General features: G+C 38.6%; 1 long non-coding RNA gene, 1 other non-coding gene and 1 pseudogene across 3 annotated transcripts in view; all 3 read left to right on the top strand.

Moving 5' to 3' along the window:
* Positions 1-13916, top strand: part of LOC108313287 — a 15552-nt gene extending 1636 nt beyond the window's left edge. Inside the window, exons 2-3 of the long non-coding RNA XR_001829016.2 lie at positions 1932-2002; positions 13710-13916. This is a non-coding gene — a long non-coding RNA (uncharacterized LOC108313287). The remainder of the gene's footprint in view (positions 1-1931; positions 2003-13709) is intronic.
* LOC119473168 lies at positions 763-867 on the top strand. The gene has a single exon (XR_005202373.1). It is a non-coding gene; the product is annotated as a U6 spliceosomal RNA (small nuclear RNA).
* Positions 13917-14005: 89 nt separating the features above from the next.
* LOC119473161 lies at positions 14006-15230 on the top strand (annotated as a pseudogene). Its single transcript, XR_005202358.1, has one exon. The product of XR_005202358.1 is annotated as a cell division cycle-associated protein 7-like (transcript).
* The last annotated feature ends 1378 nt before the right edge of the window (positions 15231-16608 follow it).

The following is a 16608-nucleotide window of genomic DNA, read 5'->3' as shown; positions in this document are numbered from 1 at the left end:
AAAAAAAAAAAAAAAAAAAAGTCCAGTTTGGCAGAAAATTTTGTACTGTCTTCTGGGGACTGCCTCCTCTACCCTTCTTGAATTTTTTCAGAACCTGTGGGGTTCTTTAAGTTTCAGAAGACACCCCTCTTTTGCATGTCAGAAGGAGGGAAGAAAAAGGTAATCATCCTGTTGTTTCCGCTGTTGTTTCTGTTGCTGTGTCATTGCATTGAAACTGGTCCTGCAGTCCAGTAATGGTTGACCTTTGCCACCAGGATGCCCTCAAGTCTTCATGGTGATCCATACATAGATTTCAAAGTTAAACTTTTTTTGCTTCACATGCATATGTTTATATGCTCAGGCATTGTTCCCAGCATCCTGCTCTGGCAGCTGAGCCTCCTGGCATTATCCACATACATAGTGAGCCAACTGACCCTTCATCCCTCACTCAGAACCTAGGTGGAGCCAACATCTTAGCTTAGGCTTAGCCAAGAGCTTTATGTTAAGTTATCCTTTAGGCCCTCGGGTTCAGTTCAAATAATGTGGCAGAAAGAGATGAGTTTCCTTTTCTCAGTGTTACCAGATCTGTACGCTGAGAGCCCTGTATATCCAGTATAGTACTTTTTCTTAGATCGTGCAAGGTCCTATATTATCCTTCCCAAGAGTTGTAGCAGGAAGCTATCACCAGAATTCTGAGTCTCAAGTATGTTAGTTGGATTTAACAGAGCTAAGCCTCTTTCATGACTCATGAGTATCCACGTATAAAAGGAGAGCTTTGTACTTGCTTCAGCAGCAAACATATACTAAAATCGAAACAAAATGCAGAAAAAGTTAGCACGGCCCCTGCATAAAGCTGATGTACAGATCTGTGAAGTGGTCCATATTTTGCACTGTCACTGGAAGTTCATTTGACTGTTTGCTGACTAGCTCCAAAGAAACAGTGTGAGTCAAAGCAAATTGGGTGTAACCTAATATTAAAATTGTGATTTTCACTACAAAAATATGCAGTAAGGGGATCTATGGAATGAGAATTAAGCTGAGTAACGTGTGGGATGTGTGTGCAAATATATTGTTAGTATGTATCTCAGAAATGAGAGAATGTCAACTTGCATCTCTTTCATGGAACTGAAAAAAATAAAAGTAGAATTTTGTTTTCCATGTCAGTTGGAGGTTAACATGGGGATTGAGCATCATTCTAACAAAGATCTGCCAATTCAGAGTTTGAGTCTGGAACAGTAGTCCAAGCTAGGTCTTGACATCTGTTAGCTTTCTGCCCTTAGTGTGATTGATGAGTTCAGTCGTAGTGGACAGTGATGTTATCTAGTTTGATGGAATAATATATTTATAAGAAAATTTAGTTACAAACTATGAAATAGTCGTGATGCCCCGAATTATAAGCCACAAAGAATGGAACAACTGATAAGCAAAACTAGGGCTTAATAACAGTTTCAGAAAACTGCAATGGGAATTTTAGAACCTCTGAAAAAATACACATTGGGAAATAGTTTTGGCAATAAAGTTCAAGAACAAATTATTTCATTGCTTCACTGTTTATTTGAGCATTTTCAAAACATTATTTCATTAAATCTTTAACAACCTAGTGAAATAAGCCAGTAAAATCCTTGCTTTTTAGAAGAATACATTGAGCCTAAGAGAAGCGACTTGTTAGAGAACAAGTAGCTGCTGGTGACAGAGCTAGGACACTTTCCATTATGTCAAGCGAATGTGAGTTAATTTATACTGAGCCATACTCCCTTCAATTTAGGAGTACTTCATCTTGTTTTCTTCTTTAAAAGCTTAAAGAGAAGTTGGTAGAACTCGCAAATTAGTATATAGGATGAAGTCCTGATATTAACTCTGATATTGTTTGAAATACTCTAAAAATTTAATATATTTGGTATTTTTCATTTGTTTTAAAATAGTAATTTCATTTATTACATTTTTATCCATAGCATTCAGCAACTAATTTCTGAATATAAGGAAAAACAGACACCCAAAAGTCTTCCTCAAAATAACAATCCAGGTAAGACTTCTGATAGTGAATTATTTTTCCTGGTCCTATAGATAAAAAAGTAAGAGTAAGGAAGTTTTGATCATGAAGAGCAGTTTTTTAAAAGCCCTGTGTGTGTAAGTTGCTTGTATATTTTTCTCTTAATTTCTTTCTTGGTAGGTTAGATTTCTCAATTATTTAAAAAGTTAATTGCAGGTCATTTATTATCTTAAACAATCTTGTCTGAAAAAAATTATGTAATTATGGTCCCTAAAATCCTATATGATATATTCGTTTAAATAACAAAAAGGTATTTTTAAGTTAGTAAGTTGTATGTTTTCTTTATTGTCACATTATAATGAATTAGACTTGTTATGAAATTGGAACTTCTATTTAATTTTTAAAATAAATGGCTTGTGTTTAGTAAATGAGTATCAATCACAGTTGACCTTAATAACGTGGGATTTAGGGATGTTTGATTCCCCCTGCATTCAGAAATCTGTGTATAACTTTTGAGTCCCCCAAGAGGGTGACCAGCAGCTTATTGATAACATAAACAGTCAATTAAGATGTGTTTGGTATGGTGTATGTATTAATATGCTGTATTCTTACAATAAAGGAAGCTAGAGAAATAAACTTATTAAGAAAATCATAAGAAAAAGTAAGTTTACTATTCATTAAATGCAAGTGGATCATTATATAACTCTTAATCATAGTGTTCAAGTTGAGTAGGCTAAGGAGGAGGAGAAAGATTGGTCTTTGCTATCTGAGGTGGGAGAAAATCTGCCTATAAGTAGACCCCTGCAGTTCAAACCTGTGTTGTTCAAAGGCTAGCAGTATTACATAGTGATTTGTGTCACTAAAGTAACACAAAGTAGTTTCAAAACTGGAAAATCAACACTGCCTTTCTGGCACCATAAGCAAACGGCAATAAGAACTGCAAAATTGCCAGGTGTGCTGGCCCACAGCTGTAGTCCCACACATTGGGAGGCCTAGGCGGGAGGATTGCTTGTGTTGGGAAGCTCCAGACCAGCCTGGGCAACATAGTGAGACCACGTCTCTACAAAAACAAGTAAAAAATTAGCTGGATGTTTTGGTGCACATCTGTAATCCCAGCTACTTGGGAGGCTGAGATGGGAGGATCACTTGAGCCTGGGAGTCGAGGTCGCAGTGAGCTATGATCGTGATCATGCCACGCACTCCAACCTGGATGACAGAGTGAGACCCTGTCTCCAAAAAAGAAAAAAACCCTGCAAAACATACCCAGTGTGCATACTAATAGGAAATTATTTTTAAAGATATCTACTGAGTGCAGAAGTCAGAAAAGCAATTCCTTGTTGAGAGGTTCAGGTCATGTTACATACTTATAAACCAACAAGGTCTCACTATTATTGACTTTCCCCCTAATTTGAAATCGAATGAGGTATATTTACTTCATTAGAACAAGATGTGTTCTTCTACCTGCTGGTTAGTTGTTATGATAACAATAATTTTGTTAGCACAAGATATCCTGTTACCATTAGCCAAAAGATTATCATAATAAATATTCAAATAGCCCAACTCTAGGCTCAACAAATTATAATAAAAGTATAAAAATGTTTCACAATAACAAAAATGCTACTGTGCTACTGAGATGTGATGCCTCATGCATTGGACAATCTGAATTGTAAGAGGACACCTTTAATTTAGTACATATTAATCAAAGAACTTCTGTAAGTTAGGTTTTGCAAGTTATTGGAGACAAACATGAAATAGACATAGTTTTAGTCTTTGAGGTGCTCATAATAGAACTTTCTCTATTTAATTTCTGTGTTTTTTTCAACAGAATTTCCAAGGAAATCATTCACTTGTCCACTTAACAAATAATTATCAAATGTCTGTTAGACACTAAGCACTTTTTTTCTAATGTTACAGAATACAAACATTAAAAAATGTAGCCAGGGCCAGCCATGGTGGTGCATGCCTGTAATCTCAGCAATTTGGGAGGCTGAGATGGGAGGATCACTTTAGCCCAGGAGTTTGAGACCAGCCTGGGCAACATGACAAGACCTTGTCTCTACTAAATTTTTTTTTAAATAATAAAACACTAGCTGGGCACAGTGATAGGTGCTTGTGTTTCTAGCTACTTGGGAGGCTGAGGTGGGAGGATTTCTTGAGCCTGGGTGTTTGAGGTTATGGTGAGCTATGATCATGCCGCTGCACTCCTGTGTGGGTAACAGAGTAAGACGCTGTCTCAAAAAAGAAAAAAACAAACAAAAAACCCAGGATCTTGTTATTATCATTGTCATTTTATTTATTTGCTGAATTATTTATTCAGTGCCTACTACTGTGGGCTAGATGCCCTCTGAAGCGTATGATGATCATTTATTGTGTTAAATATGTGCCAACACTTTATGTGGTGAGGAATGAAAGCTGTAAAACAGTGGGTAGGATTTAAGGTAGGCATGCAGAGTAAGTAGAACTTTTCTAGGTAAAGAGGCAGAAGGATGATGTGGGCAGAAGGAACATCTAACAAGATTGTGTGTTTGGCAGAAGGAGCAGCAAGTACAAAAGTCAGATGCTTGAATGAACTTTGCAGGGTTTATGAGCAGTCCAGTTTTACAAGTGCAAATCATGTAAGACATGAATGGTTGGGAATGAAGTGAATACCTAAGGCAAGCTTATGACAGACATCTTTTCTTTTTTTTTTTTTTTAGACAGAGTCTTACTCTGTCATCCAAGCTGGAGTGCAGTGGCATTCTCTCGGCTCACTGCAAACTCCACCTCCCAGGTTTAAGTGATTCTCATGCCTCAGCCTCCCAAGTAGCTGGGATTACAGGCACAAGCCACCATGCCCAGCTAATTTTTGTATTTTTAGTAAAGACAGGATTTTGGCATGTTGGACAGGCTGGTCTCGAACTCCTCGCCTCAAGTGATCCATCCCTCTCGGCCTCCCAAGTGCTGGGATTAGACATGAGCCACCACTCCCTGCCCAGACTTTTTAATACTGTAGAAATGAGTAGATCTTTTCCTGTAGGCCATGGGAAATTTACCAGGTGGAATGCTTTGGGCTGCAAATACTAGATGACCTAACTAACAGTGGCTAAAACACTAGGGACCAGAGTTGTTTTGACTGTTCAGTGATATCACAGTGTTTTGTTCATGTCTCTTTTCATGGCTGGCTAATTAATAGCAGCTCCAAACATCATGGTCTCACTGACAATATCTGAAGGCTGAAAGGGTGGCTTTTGTTTACAGGTTTCTTTTAATTAGGGAGAAGACTCAGAAGCATGCAGTGGACTTCCGGTAACATTTTATTGGCTACCACATGCTCATTCCTAAACCAGGCACTGGGAAAGCAAATGTAATTACTGTGATAAGCTTAGAATAATCATTTCTTCTTTTGGAGTTGGGAGGGCTATTGGCATGATAAATATCCAAATAGACGTGTGTTTCTCCAGCAAGACAGAGTAGGGAATCGGGTAGGGAGACAGCAATGTTTACTGTAGGGGTTCATTGGAGAATTCTGAGCTGGGAGTCACACAATTAGATTTGAGTATTAGGGCATTCTGGTTATGGTATAAAGCAGGAATTGGGAAGCTTTTTCTGTACAGGGCTCTTTCGTGTGGTCTCTGTCATTCCTACTCAACCCTGCCGTTGAAGCATGAAAACAGTCATAGATAACACTTAAGCAAATACACACAACTGAGCTCCAGTAAAACTTTATTTATGAAACTATAAGGCAGACTGGATTTCGCCCATGGCCTGTAGTTTGCTGACCCCCTCATGTGGAGGGCAGCTAGAAGATAACCATATAAAGAGACAGGGAAACAAAGGAAGCGTTTGCAGTTATCAGGGCTATAGTTTCCTTGTCCTGTCCTCAGACTGGTAGCAGTCTGTTGTGAGGTTTTCAACCAGTCCTGGTGAAATCAAGAAGATTAAGGAGCTCAGTTATTCATTTAAAAATGTTGGTCTCATTCTTGGCATGATGCATTTTTATTTTACTTAAACTTTTTTTTTCCATTTAAGAAATAACATTAATAGTTGCTTTTTCCCTATAAAAGCCACTACTTAAGAACCCATGTTTAACTAGGAAATATAAGCATAAAATAAACGTGTGGTGGTGGAAATATAAAGCAGATGCAGAAAAGAGGTACAGTTAAAATGATTTAGTGATTATTGAATGTAAAAAATAGGGGATAAGGAAAAATCTCAGATGATTCTCAGGTTTCTGGCTTGTGCCCTTGCACTTAACCGGGACATGAAGGAGTAGGCAGTTTTCAGGTGTGTAAAGGAGAGCAGCAGGTCAACAGGCATGACTAACATTTCTCTCAGCATTGTTAAGTTTACTGGAATGTCCATGTAGGATATTTTTAGTATGTAATTGGATAATAGGCATTTATGGCTGGAGATGGAACTCTGAGGTTGGAGATGCAGACTTGGAATAACAGAGGCAAAATCATAGATCTGAGTGAGTTTATCCATGATGGAAAAGGTATAGAATGAGCAGAGGGCCAGTGACAGAACCCTAGGAATATCAGCATTTCCCAGAGGAGTTAAGAAAGAAGCCTGAGCAGTGGCTAAAGAGAAAGAGGAGAGGAATCAAAAGGGATGTTGCAAAAACTTACAAAGGTGAGAATTTCAGGGAGGGAGTATCAATTCTAACCGGTCAGACTACTAAAAAGTAAAGTGAGTTAACCTCTTAAAAGCTCTTCAGTGGGCCTGTCACGGTGGCTCACACCTGTAATCCCAGCACTTTGGGAGGCCAAGGTGGGCGGATCACAAGGTCAAGAGATGGAGATCATCCTGGCAAACATGGTGAAACCTGTCTCTAGTAAAAATACAAAAATTAGCTGGGTATGATGGTGCATGCCTGTAATTCCAGCTACTCAGGAGGCTGAGGCAGGAGAAGCGCTTGAACCCAGGAGGTGGAGGTTGCAGTGAGCCAAGACCACACCACTGCATTCCAGCCTGACGACAGAGCGAGACTCTGTCTCAAAAAAAAAAAAAAAAAAAAAAAAAAAAAAAAACCAGAGAGAAAAGCTTTTCAGTGGTATTTTCTTCTAAAGAACAATCACAGAGTTGCAGGGTCAGCTGATTATGTGATCAGTACTTCTGGGGTTCAAATGTGGAAGAATACACCTACGAAGATCCTACCTAACTTTTGTAACTGCAGCAGTTCCCTATACAGGATCAGGGAAAATGGTCAGGACTGGTGAGTTCATGTACCGCCACTTTCCTAGAATTGTCTAAACCTGAAGGTCCTATGTGAGGAAAAGTGTAGTCTGTCTTACCTGTTGTTTTGTGGAAATGCTTGTTTTGTACTCAAATCCTTGATAAGGTCTTCTGGATGCATTCCCAAACAAACATCTGACAGCAGCAACTGGAAGCCACTATCAGATGCACATGTGTATCCCTCCTTTGATATGGAATCATAATATAGCGACGTTTTGATAAAATTTCAAGTTTTAATTAGAAATAGTTTACAGACCAGCACTTTAGTGGAACCAACATTAAAAAAAATAGTTTATTGCAGGAAACTAATATAATGTCCTGAAGAAAAATGTACGAGTGAAATGCTGAATATAGTATTTCTATATTTGGGGAATACTGGTCACATCAGTAGAAAAGTCAATACCTGACTCTTTGTTAGTGCAGTTCCCTTTTCATTTACCCTTGTGATACTTCTGCTTTTACTGCTTCCTTTTGAATTTTATCCCTAAAAAAATACTATTAGAACACATTTCAAATACACTTCTTTATATCTGCACCACAATGACACAATGATGATGGTCTGCCAAGATTTTAAGTGTCTTCTGGTTGTGAAATACAAATTGTTTTATCTGACATAGTTTAAATGTGAAGTGCTTTTCTGGTATTGCATTTCTTCAGAAATTGGTAATCTGTGATTTAACTAGAATATGTGGTCTATTGGATTATCACATTTTTAACTATCTGTATATAAGTCTCTTCTTCTGGCCAGATAAGTTAAAAGTCCTGTTGATCCTTACCGATCAGTTCCACTATTTGGTGGGAGAAATGGATAATTCATGCTACATTTTGGATGCAGTCTTTTTGTTTTTGGACTTTTTTTTTTTGAACAGGTGTGATTATAGCACACTGTAGCTTTAGTTTCCAGCCTCAAGCAATCCTTCTGCCTCAGCCTCCTGAATAGGTGCAGCTACAGATGTATGCCACTGCACCTGGCCTGCTGCACAATTATTATAAAAGAGACCCTCCAACTCTCCTACCGAGTTGGAGAAAATTTACTATGATCTTTTAATTTTTTTGTGTCAGAAACTTTTATAGTATAGAACATACTGTCAATCATCAAGATTTTCTATTTTTTAATTGGGTTAATATAGGATTGTTGCTTTTTAAAATTACTTTCTGACATCATTGATGCATTTTTAATGCCTTTAGTTCAGTGGATACGGAAGTACAGGGATCTCCAAGGCAAATGTCAAAAACTAAAAAATAAGTATATTAGAGAAAGGTATTCTGTGAAATAGCCTTCTGATTGTTGTCACATGTAACACATCAACTTAAAAAAATTATATAATGCAATTGTATCAGGGGTTCCCAAGACCACCCAAGGTTTGGTAATTTACTGAGAAGGACTCACAGGACTCAGCAGACAGTCATTCTTGGAGCTTTGATTTATTACATTTAATACAGTGAAAAGACACAAAGCAAAATTTGAGAAGGGAAAAGGTGCATGTGTCAAAGTCTGGAGGAAGCCAGGCACAAGCTACAGGAGTCATCTCCTGTGTAGTTACCAGGATGTGCTTAATTCCCCCAGCCTCAAATTTTGAAAACATATGTACAATGTTGTCTACCTTACCAGAGTTTCTTTAGAGGCTCAGCACCCATGTTTTAGATGGAGGCTAGTCACATAGGCATCCTCTCCTCTCCTTCACATGTACCAAAATTCCAGAGTCCTAGGAGGAAATGAACTGTTCATAGTAAACCACATTTGCATTTGCACAAACAGTTTAGGCACGGTGAGCCATTCCCTTCTTCTAAGTTAGGGAATGGTGGGAGCCCTTCCAAATTCAAGGTCCTGAACACCAGTCAAGAACCAGCCTTGCAAGCAAGTCTTTCTAAGGATGGCTGTCTCGTGCCTGCTATATGAAATCCTTGCTGCCCAGCAGCTATGGCCCTGACTAAATTTTTGGTGTTATCATAAAATCTGATGTAATATGATAGCAAATAATAGAATGATAGACCATAACATGGTACTGGTTTCAGTTGCATCATTCATATTAAGTAGCAATGCTACTTACAGTTTTTACATCTGGTGAATACTTAACAGGTATTTGTACATAAGTTACTATGGCAATATTAAGTAATTATAATCTGTCCTAATCTGATTAAACTTTCAGTAAAATTGTGGATAAAATGGGCATAATAAGTTCTGATTTAAAATTAGAATAAAAATTGTCTTTCATTTTATGTACATGGATGTACCAGTTTTGATTCTTATTGTATTAAATCCCTGTTTATAATTATGAAATAATGATTAGATATTCAATCATTTTTATCATTTTTTTTTTTGCCTATGCAGTTAAATTAATTGCTTTATGTGTTTTTATATACTTCAATTTGGGAGCTTATACTCATATTCTGTTACCTTGATCTTTAGTGATTCACAGTTTTCAAGGTGAAAATTGTCTTTTTATGATTTAGGGTAATAGCAAGTTCTGTATGTTTTTTAAAATTCATAACATTATTTTCCAAGCAGTCTTAGATTCACAGCAAAATTGGGAAGGTACAGAGATTTTCCATATTCCCCATGACCCCAGACATATGAGTAGCCTCCCTCATTATCAGTACCCCCATCAGAGTTCATCAGAGTTACAGTTGAGGAACCTACTTGGACAGACACATCACCCCCAAGGTCCACGGTTTATGTTAGGGTTCACTCTTGGTGTTGTAAATTCTCTGCTGTTGGACAAATGTGTAATGGCATGTATATATCCTTGTAGCATCATAAACAAAATAGTTTCTCAGCCCTAAATATCCTCCATCCTCTGCCTTTTCATCTCTTCCTCTCCGCTGGCTTCTGGCAACCATTGGTCTTTTTGGTGTCTCCACGGTTTTGCTTTTTCCAGACTTGTCATATGGTTGGAATGAAAGAGTGGTTATCTTTTTGAACATTTAAAAAATAAAGTTCCATGGTAATTTCATTCTGTCATTTTAGATGTTCTTTGTCCTTGCCTTTGTTTTCCTCATGTCTTGTTCATCAGCATAGGATCTGATGACATATGACTTGACGTGCTGAGAAAGCGTGATTTCTATAGACATTTGCCATGTAATGGGGGAGAGAGGGGAAAAATGGCATCATGCAGTACTCCACAGCAGGAGATGGGTCCAGTTGACTCTAGCAATGGGATGGGATAATCTCAAGAGCTGGACTTTATAAAACTGGAATCACTAAGTCTTGCATACTTACCTTGCATTTAAGAAGACCAGGCAGTGAATATGACGGGTGAAAATAAATACGTTCCTCACTGATTCTCTTCCTTTTAGGGATGAGTTTGAAAACAGTCTATATTATTATAACATGGCTCATCCACAGTTAGATTCCCTGTCATAGGAAATGCCAGTGTTTTGCTTTACAAGAACTGAAAAATAATTTTGTTTTTGCCAGCGAGAGCAACAACTGTTGGCACATTCTGGTAGTTTGAGTGAGTTGATAGTTGTGTTCGTATGTATTTTTCATATCAGATCGCACTCCCTGGCAACCTGCCACCGCTGTGGTAGTGTTTCTTCTTGAGCTTCTCTCTGAATGAGTGGTATGGCTCAGAGTGAATAAGCTCTTTAAGGGAGTGGTTTTTCCTGTGGTTCTTTCCATGGGAGGTAAAATGGGAGTGAATTTGAGCCTTGTTTGTGCTAGAGAAAATAGCTAGAAGTAAGTAAATATAACCAGCATCTGCCCCAGAAGAGGATTAGTGAGAGTGAATACACTGATCTCCCTTGAGTTCTTCTCTACTGGCAGTAAAAAGTCTTTGCAAAGATCCTTGTCCCTGGTCTGTTTCCTATGTTTTGCCATATGACATAGCACAGTACCCATAAACCTAGCTTCCTTGTGCTAGGGTGTTTTTTCCTAAACTGAACAGTTTTAACTGAAGATCTGGAGAAGTTAGGTTGTGACACAACAAAATGTAGTTTTTCGCCCTTTTCTCCGTGGGGTATGTTCTCCGAGCCCCCGTGTGTGTGCCTGGAACTGTGGATGGTATTGAACCCTAGATATGCAATGTCAGATTAGAAGGAAGAGGATAAGAGTAAAAGGGGGAATAAAGAACGAGGAAGGCAGAGAGTGTAGGGAGCAAATGAAGGGAAAAGAAGCAGGTGCATATGATGGAGGGTGGTAAAATGAGACAATACCTCAGAAAAAGGAAGAGTGGGGTATTAGGAAGGTGGAAAGAATGTAAGGTCAATGTGTAGCACCAAAACTTATCAGATAAGACAAACTTTACTTGCCAGCATGTGAGCTGTGCTTTAATTATTTCATCGTAGTGTGGCTATACTGATGATTTTAAGCCAGTCAGATATTCTGGTTAGCAGACCGTGTGTGTGTGTGTGTGTGTGTGTGTGTGTGTGTGTGTGTGTGTGTGTGTGTGTGTCTGTGTGTTTATGGGTGTGGGACGGTGTATGTTTGCCTAGAGGTAACTGACACCCTGAATTATTATTTNCAAAACTTATCAGATAAGACAAACTTTACTTGCCAGCATGTGAGCTGTGCTTTAATTATTTCATCGTAGTGTGGCTATACTGATGGTTTTAAGCCATTCAGAAATTCTGGGTAGCAGACCGTGTGTGTGTGTGTGTGTGTGTGTGTGTGTGTTGGGGGGGAGGGTATCTATTGCCTAGAGGTAACTGACACCCTGAATTATTATTTCCATTTATCATTTCCATTCTCTTTTAAAACATTTTATTACATATGTGTATGGTCATAAATAATATGTAGAATTTGTTTTTATGTCCTAAAAGTGTATATAAATTGTTGTACACTCTACATATTTTGCAACTTTCTTTTGTCTGATCACATTACATTATTGAGGTCAGTCCTTATTGACACAGGAAGCTCTGGTTTTCTATCAAATTACCGGATCTCAGTTAAACCTTCTTTGTAATGATAAATAAATAAAATGATTGCATTTTAAAAATGATTGCAGATTCCAAAGAGCTTTTAAGTTGGTTGTATCTATTGATATTTAATATTTTAGAAATAAAAACTAAAATATTTTAAAAAAGGATGCACAACCATACATTCCAATAGACATTAGAACTATGACCCATTCACCATTAGAGCTATGCAGTTAGGACACATCATGTCTATGAAAAGCTCCACTGTACACTTGAAAGAGAATGAGAGTGAAAATGGCAAATAACATTTTGTATTATTTGACCCCCTGCCTGGATCTTGAACTCCAGGGATTCTCAGATCACAATTTAGAGCCAACATTTTAAACCACATACATATGTGGTTTGAATATGATTGTGGATAAATGGGCACTTGATGATGAAATGGCCTTTAAAGTTTCACTTCTGTGTTTTTTTGCTTTTTTGCTTTCACTTGTCTTAAAAAATTTAAATCCCAACAATTTTGTTTATATAGAAAAAAACATATGAAAAAAAGCTCATCATCACTGGTCATTAGAGAAATGCAAATCAAAACCACATTAAGATACCATCTCACGCCAGTTAGAATGGCAATCATTAAGAAATCAGGAGACAACAGATGTTGGAGAGGATGTGGAGAAATAAGAACACTTTTACACTGTTGGTGGGAATGTAAATTAGTTCAACCATTTCGGAAGACAGTGTAGTGATTCTTCAAGGATCTAGACCTAGGAATACCATTTGACCCAGTAATCAATCCCATAACTGGTATATACCCAAAGGATTATAAAACATTGAATTATAAAGACACATGCACACATATGTTTATTGCAGCACAGTTCACAATAGCAAAGACTTGGAACCAACCCAAATGCCCATTAATGATAGATTGGATAAAGAAAATGTGGCACATATATGCCGTGGAATACTATGCATCCATAAAAAAGGATGAGTACGTGTCCTTTGCAGGGATGTGGATGAAGCTGGAAACCGTCATCCTCAGCAAACTGACACAAGAACAGAAAACCAAACACCTCATGTTCTCACTCGTAAGTGGGTGTTGAACAGTGAGAGGGCATGGACACAGGGAGGGGAACATCACACACCAGGGCCTGTTGGGAGGTGGGGGGGGCAGTGGGAAAGGATAGCAGGGGGTGGGAGGATAGGGGAGGAATAACAGGAGAAATACCTAATGTAGATGACAGAGGGATGGATGCAGCAAACCACCATGGCACATGTATACCTGTGTAGCAGTAACAAACCTGCATGATCTGCACGTGTACCCCAGAACTTAAAGTATAATAATTAAAAAAAAAAAGTTGTTGTTTTCATACAAAAAAAAAAGAAAAAAGGAAAATATTTTTGTTATATATTCCTTTCCTGTCTCATGGTACTGCGTGCTCTTTGGATCTGATGTGGTCCTAGACTAATCCTCTTTTTATATGGGAACAATTAGGTCCCTTAAGGCTGTCATTTTGCGTATAAATGTGTGAAGTTTATCCAAGTATTTGAAAGTAAATTCTGAATATAGTGGTAGATTCAGGAAAGACTATCTCATTATAATTAAAATAGTTTTTAAAGTATATTTATTATGACTTTTTGTAAATCTTGTAAGTCTGTTTTTTATTAATAGAACAAGAAAAGATGAACATTGGAGTTGTACTTCTGTCAGGGAATAATACTGTCCATGACATGTGCCAGTCACAGCTGCCAGAAAACAAAGAGAGCAAAGAAGGTAACAAAGAATCTAGAATACATACACACGACGCCGTCATGTATATTTAAGTTTAAAATGGTTAGACATAAATTCTATTTATAAAAAATTTATATCCGTGAAGAATCTTAATGGAAAGCAAAATATGTAATAGAGACTGCTGGGTGAATCAAAGTAAGTAATAGTAAACGTAAAAATGTAGAAAAGTGGGGCCGGCGCGTGCCGGTCGCGCGGCTGCTGTTCCTCCTGCTGTGGGACCTCAGAGCGCGCGCAGCTGCTTCGCTCTCCCAGCTCCAAGTACGGGTCTGGGCACCCGCCACCAGCATGGGTGCTCGCCGCGTGCCGCAGAAAGATCTCAGAGTAAAGAACTTAAAGAAATTCAGATATGTGAAGTTGATTTCCATTGAAACCTCATCATCCTCTGATGACAGTTGTGACAGCTTTGCTTCTGATAATTTTGCAAACACGACGCTGCAGTCAGTTCGGGAAGGCTGTAGGACCCGCAGCCAGCGCAGGCACTCTGGACCTCTCAGGGTGGCGATGAAGTTTCCAGCTCGAAGTACCAGAGGAGCAACCAACAAAAAAGCAGAGCTCCCACAGTTCTCCGAGAATTCTGTGACTGATTCCAACTCCGATTCAGAAGATGAAAGTGGGATGAATTTTTTTGGAGAAAAGGGCTTTAAATATAAAGCAAAACAAAGCAATGCTTGCAAAACTCATGTCTGAATTAGAAAGCCTCCCTGGCTCGTTCCCTGGAAGACATTCCCTCCCAGGCCCCAACTCACAATCGAGGAGGCCTCGAAGGCATACATTCCCGGGTGTTGCGTCCAGGAGAAACCCTGAACGGAGAGCTCGTCCTCTTACCAGGTCAAGGTCCCAGATCCTCGGGTCCGTTGACACCCTACCCATGGAGGAGGAGGAAGAGGATAAGTACATGTTGGTGAGAAAGAGGAAGACCATGGACAGCTACATGAATGAAGATGACATGCCCAGAAGTCGTCGCTCCAGGTCATCCCTGACCCTTCCGCATATAATTCGCCCAGTGGAAGAAATTACAGAGGAAGATTTGGAGCACATCTGCAGCAACTCTCCAGAGAAGATATATATATATAATGTTCACTGGGCTCTACTTGTCATCAGTGCCGTCAGAAGACTATTGATACCAAAACAAACTGCAGAAACCCAGACTGCTGTGGCGTTTGAGGACAGCTCTGTGGCCCCTGCATTCGAAACCGTTATGGTGAAGAGGTCAAGGATGCTCTGCTGGATCCGAACTGGCATTGCCCGCCTTGTCGAGGAATCTGCAACTGCAGTTTCTGCCGGCAGCGAGATGGACGGTGTTCAACTGGGGTCCTTGTGTATTTAGCCAGATATCATGGCTTTGGGAATGTGCATGCCTAATTGAAAAGTCTGAAACAGGAATTTGAAATGCAAGCATAATATCTGGAAAATTCACGGCCTGCCTTCTTCTCAAATCTTTCTTGTTAAAGTTTCCAATTTTTTCACTGAAACCTGAGTCAAGGATCTTGATGATCAGCCTGTTTTTTAAGAAACTCCAATCAAGTTAATCTCAGTAGACGTGTTTCTGGAGCATCACGGAAGGTATATTACTAGTTACACTTTGCCTTCCTGCAGTTTATTCTCTGCTCCCAACCTCCACCTCATAGCATCCCTCTCTATTTCCAGGGGTCCTCTCTAGCCGCTTAGTTTTGTAATTTCTTTTAAAGTATAGGTTTATGAAAGCGTATTTTATTTACTTGGTGTTGAAATAGCCCTCATAAAAGCTAAGCACTTAGAAACACAGTAATAGTATTAACTAGAGAATTTCAGAGAACAGCCTTCTAACTTGTTTACATAAAAACAAGTATGATTTAGCATTCATACTAGTTGAAATTTTTAATAGAATCAAGGCACAGAAGTCTTAAAACCATGTGGAGAAATTAGGTGATTACTGCAGATTGGAGTATATTACTTCAGATGCCTCTCAAACCCATGTATTGTGTTTATGTTACAAGTTGTTGTCACAGTTGAGACTTAATTTCTGCTAATTTCTTGTGCCCGAAGGGTAAGTGGTGCGTCTAGCTTACACAATCATGATTCAAAGGTTGGTGGGCAAGTAATACTTAAAATTGTGATAGGAAAGCTATCTGGAAATTACAAGTAGGCCGATTTGAATTTTCGGTATAAAACTTTAGTATGATTTTAGTTTGCCAGGTTTATTTCAGTTTACATGTAAGGTACTGCAAATAAATTCTTGGACAATTTTGCTTGGAAACTTGATATTAAAAACTAGCCTGTGGTTCTTTACAGTTTCTTGAAAATTTATAAACCTAGGCGCAGGGTTCAAGTTTAGTTTTTAAGCACTTTTGTAAGAATGAGAAGTGCCTTTTTGGAGATGTAACTTTCAGCAGTTTGTTAACCTGACATCTCTGCCAGTCTCGTTTCTGGACAGGTTTCCTGTGTCGGTATTCCCCTGCCTCTTTGCATTAATCAAGTGATTTGGTAGAGGAGGAATCTAAGTGTTTGTGTGTCCAATTTACTTGCATGAGTAAACCATCGCTGACCCATTCAGTGTTTGATACATGATTGGACCTTGAATCGATAAGTGTAAATACAGCTGTTGATCTGTAATGCTTTTATACAGAAGTGTTTATTTTGATGATAAAATGTTTGTCCTAACTTGTCTGCTTAAAAAAAAATGTAGAAGAGTGAGAGATGATAGTTAATTAAACTTATCTCAATGAATTGCAAGCATAGAACATATCAAATATAATAAGCCCTGAATGCATAGTGTGTTTATGGGAGACAGCAGGATGTG

The sequence above is a fragment of the Cebus imitator genome, unplaced genomic scaffold (assembly GCF_001604975.1).
Source record: "Cebus imitator isolate Cc_AM_T3 unplaced genomic scaffold, Cebus_imitator-1.0 Scaffold136, whole genome shotgun sequence".
In the NCBI taxonomy this organism is placed as follows: Eukaryota; Metazoa; Chordata; class Mammalia; order Primates; family Cebidae; genus Cebus; species Cebus imitator.
The sequence above is the reverse complement of the archived record's forward strand: the minus strand, read 5'-3'. Positions and strand labels throughout refer to the sequence as shown.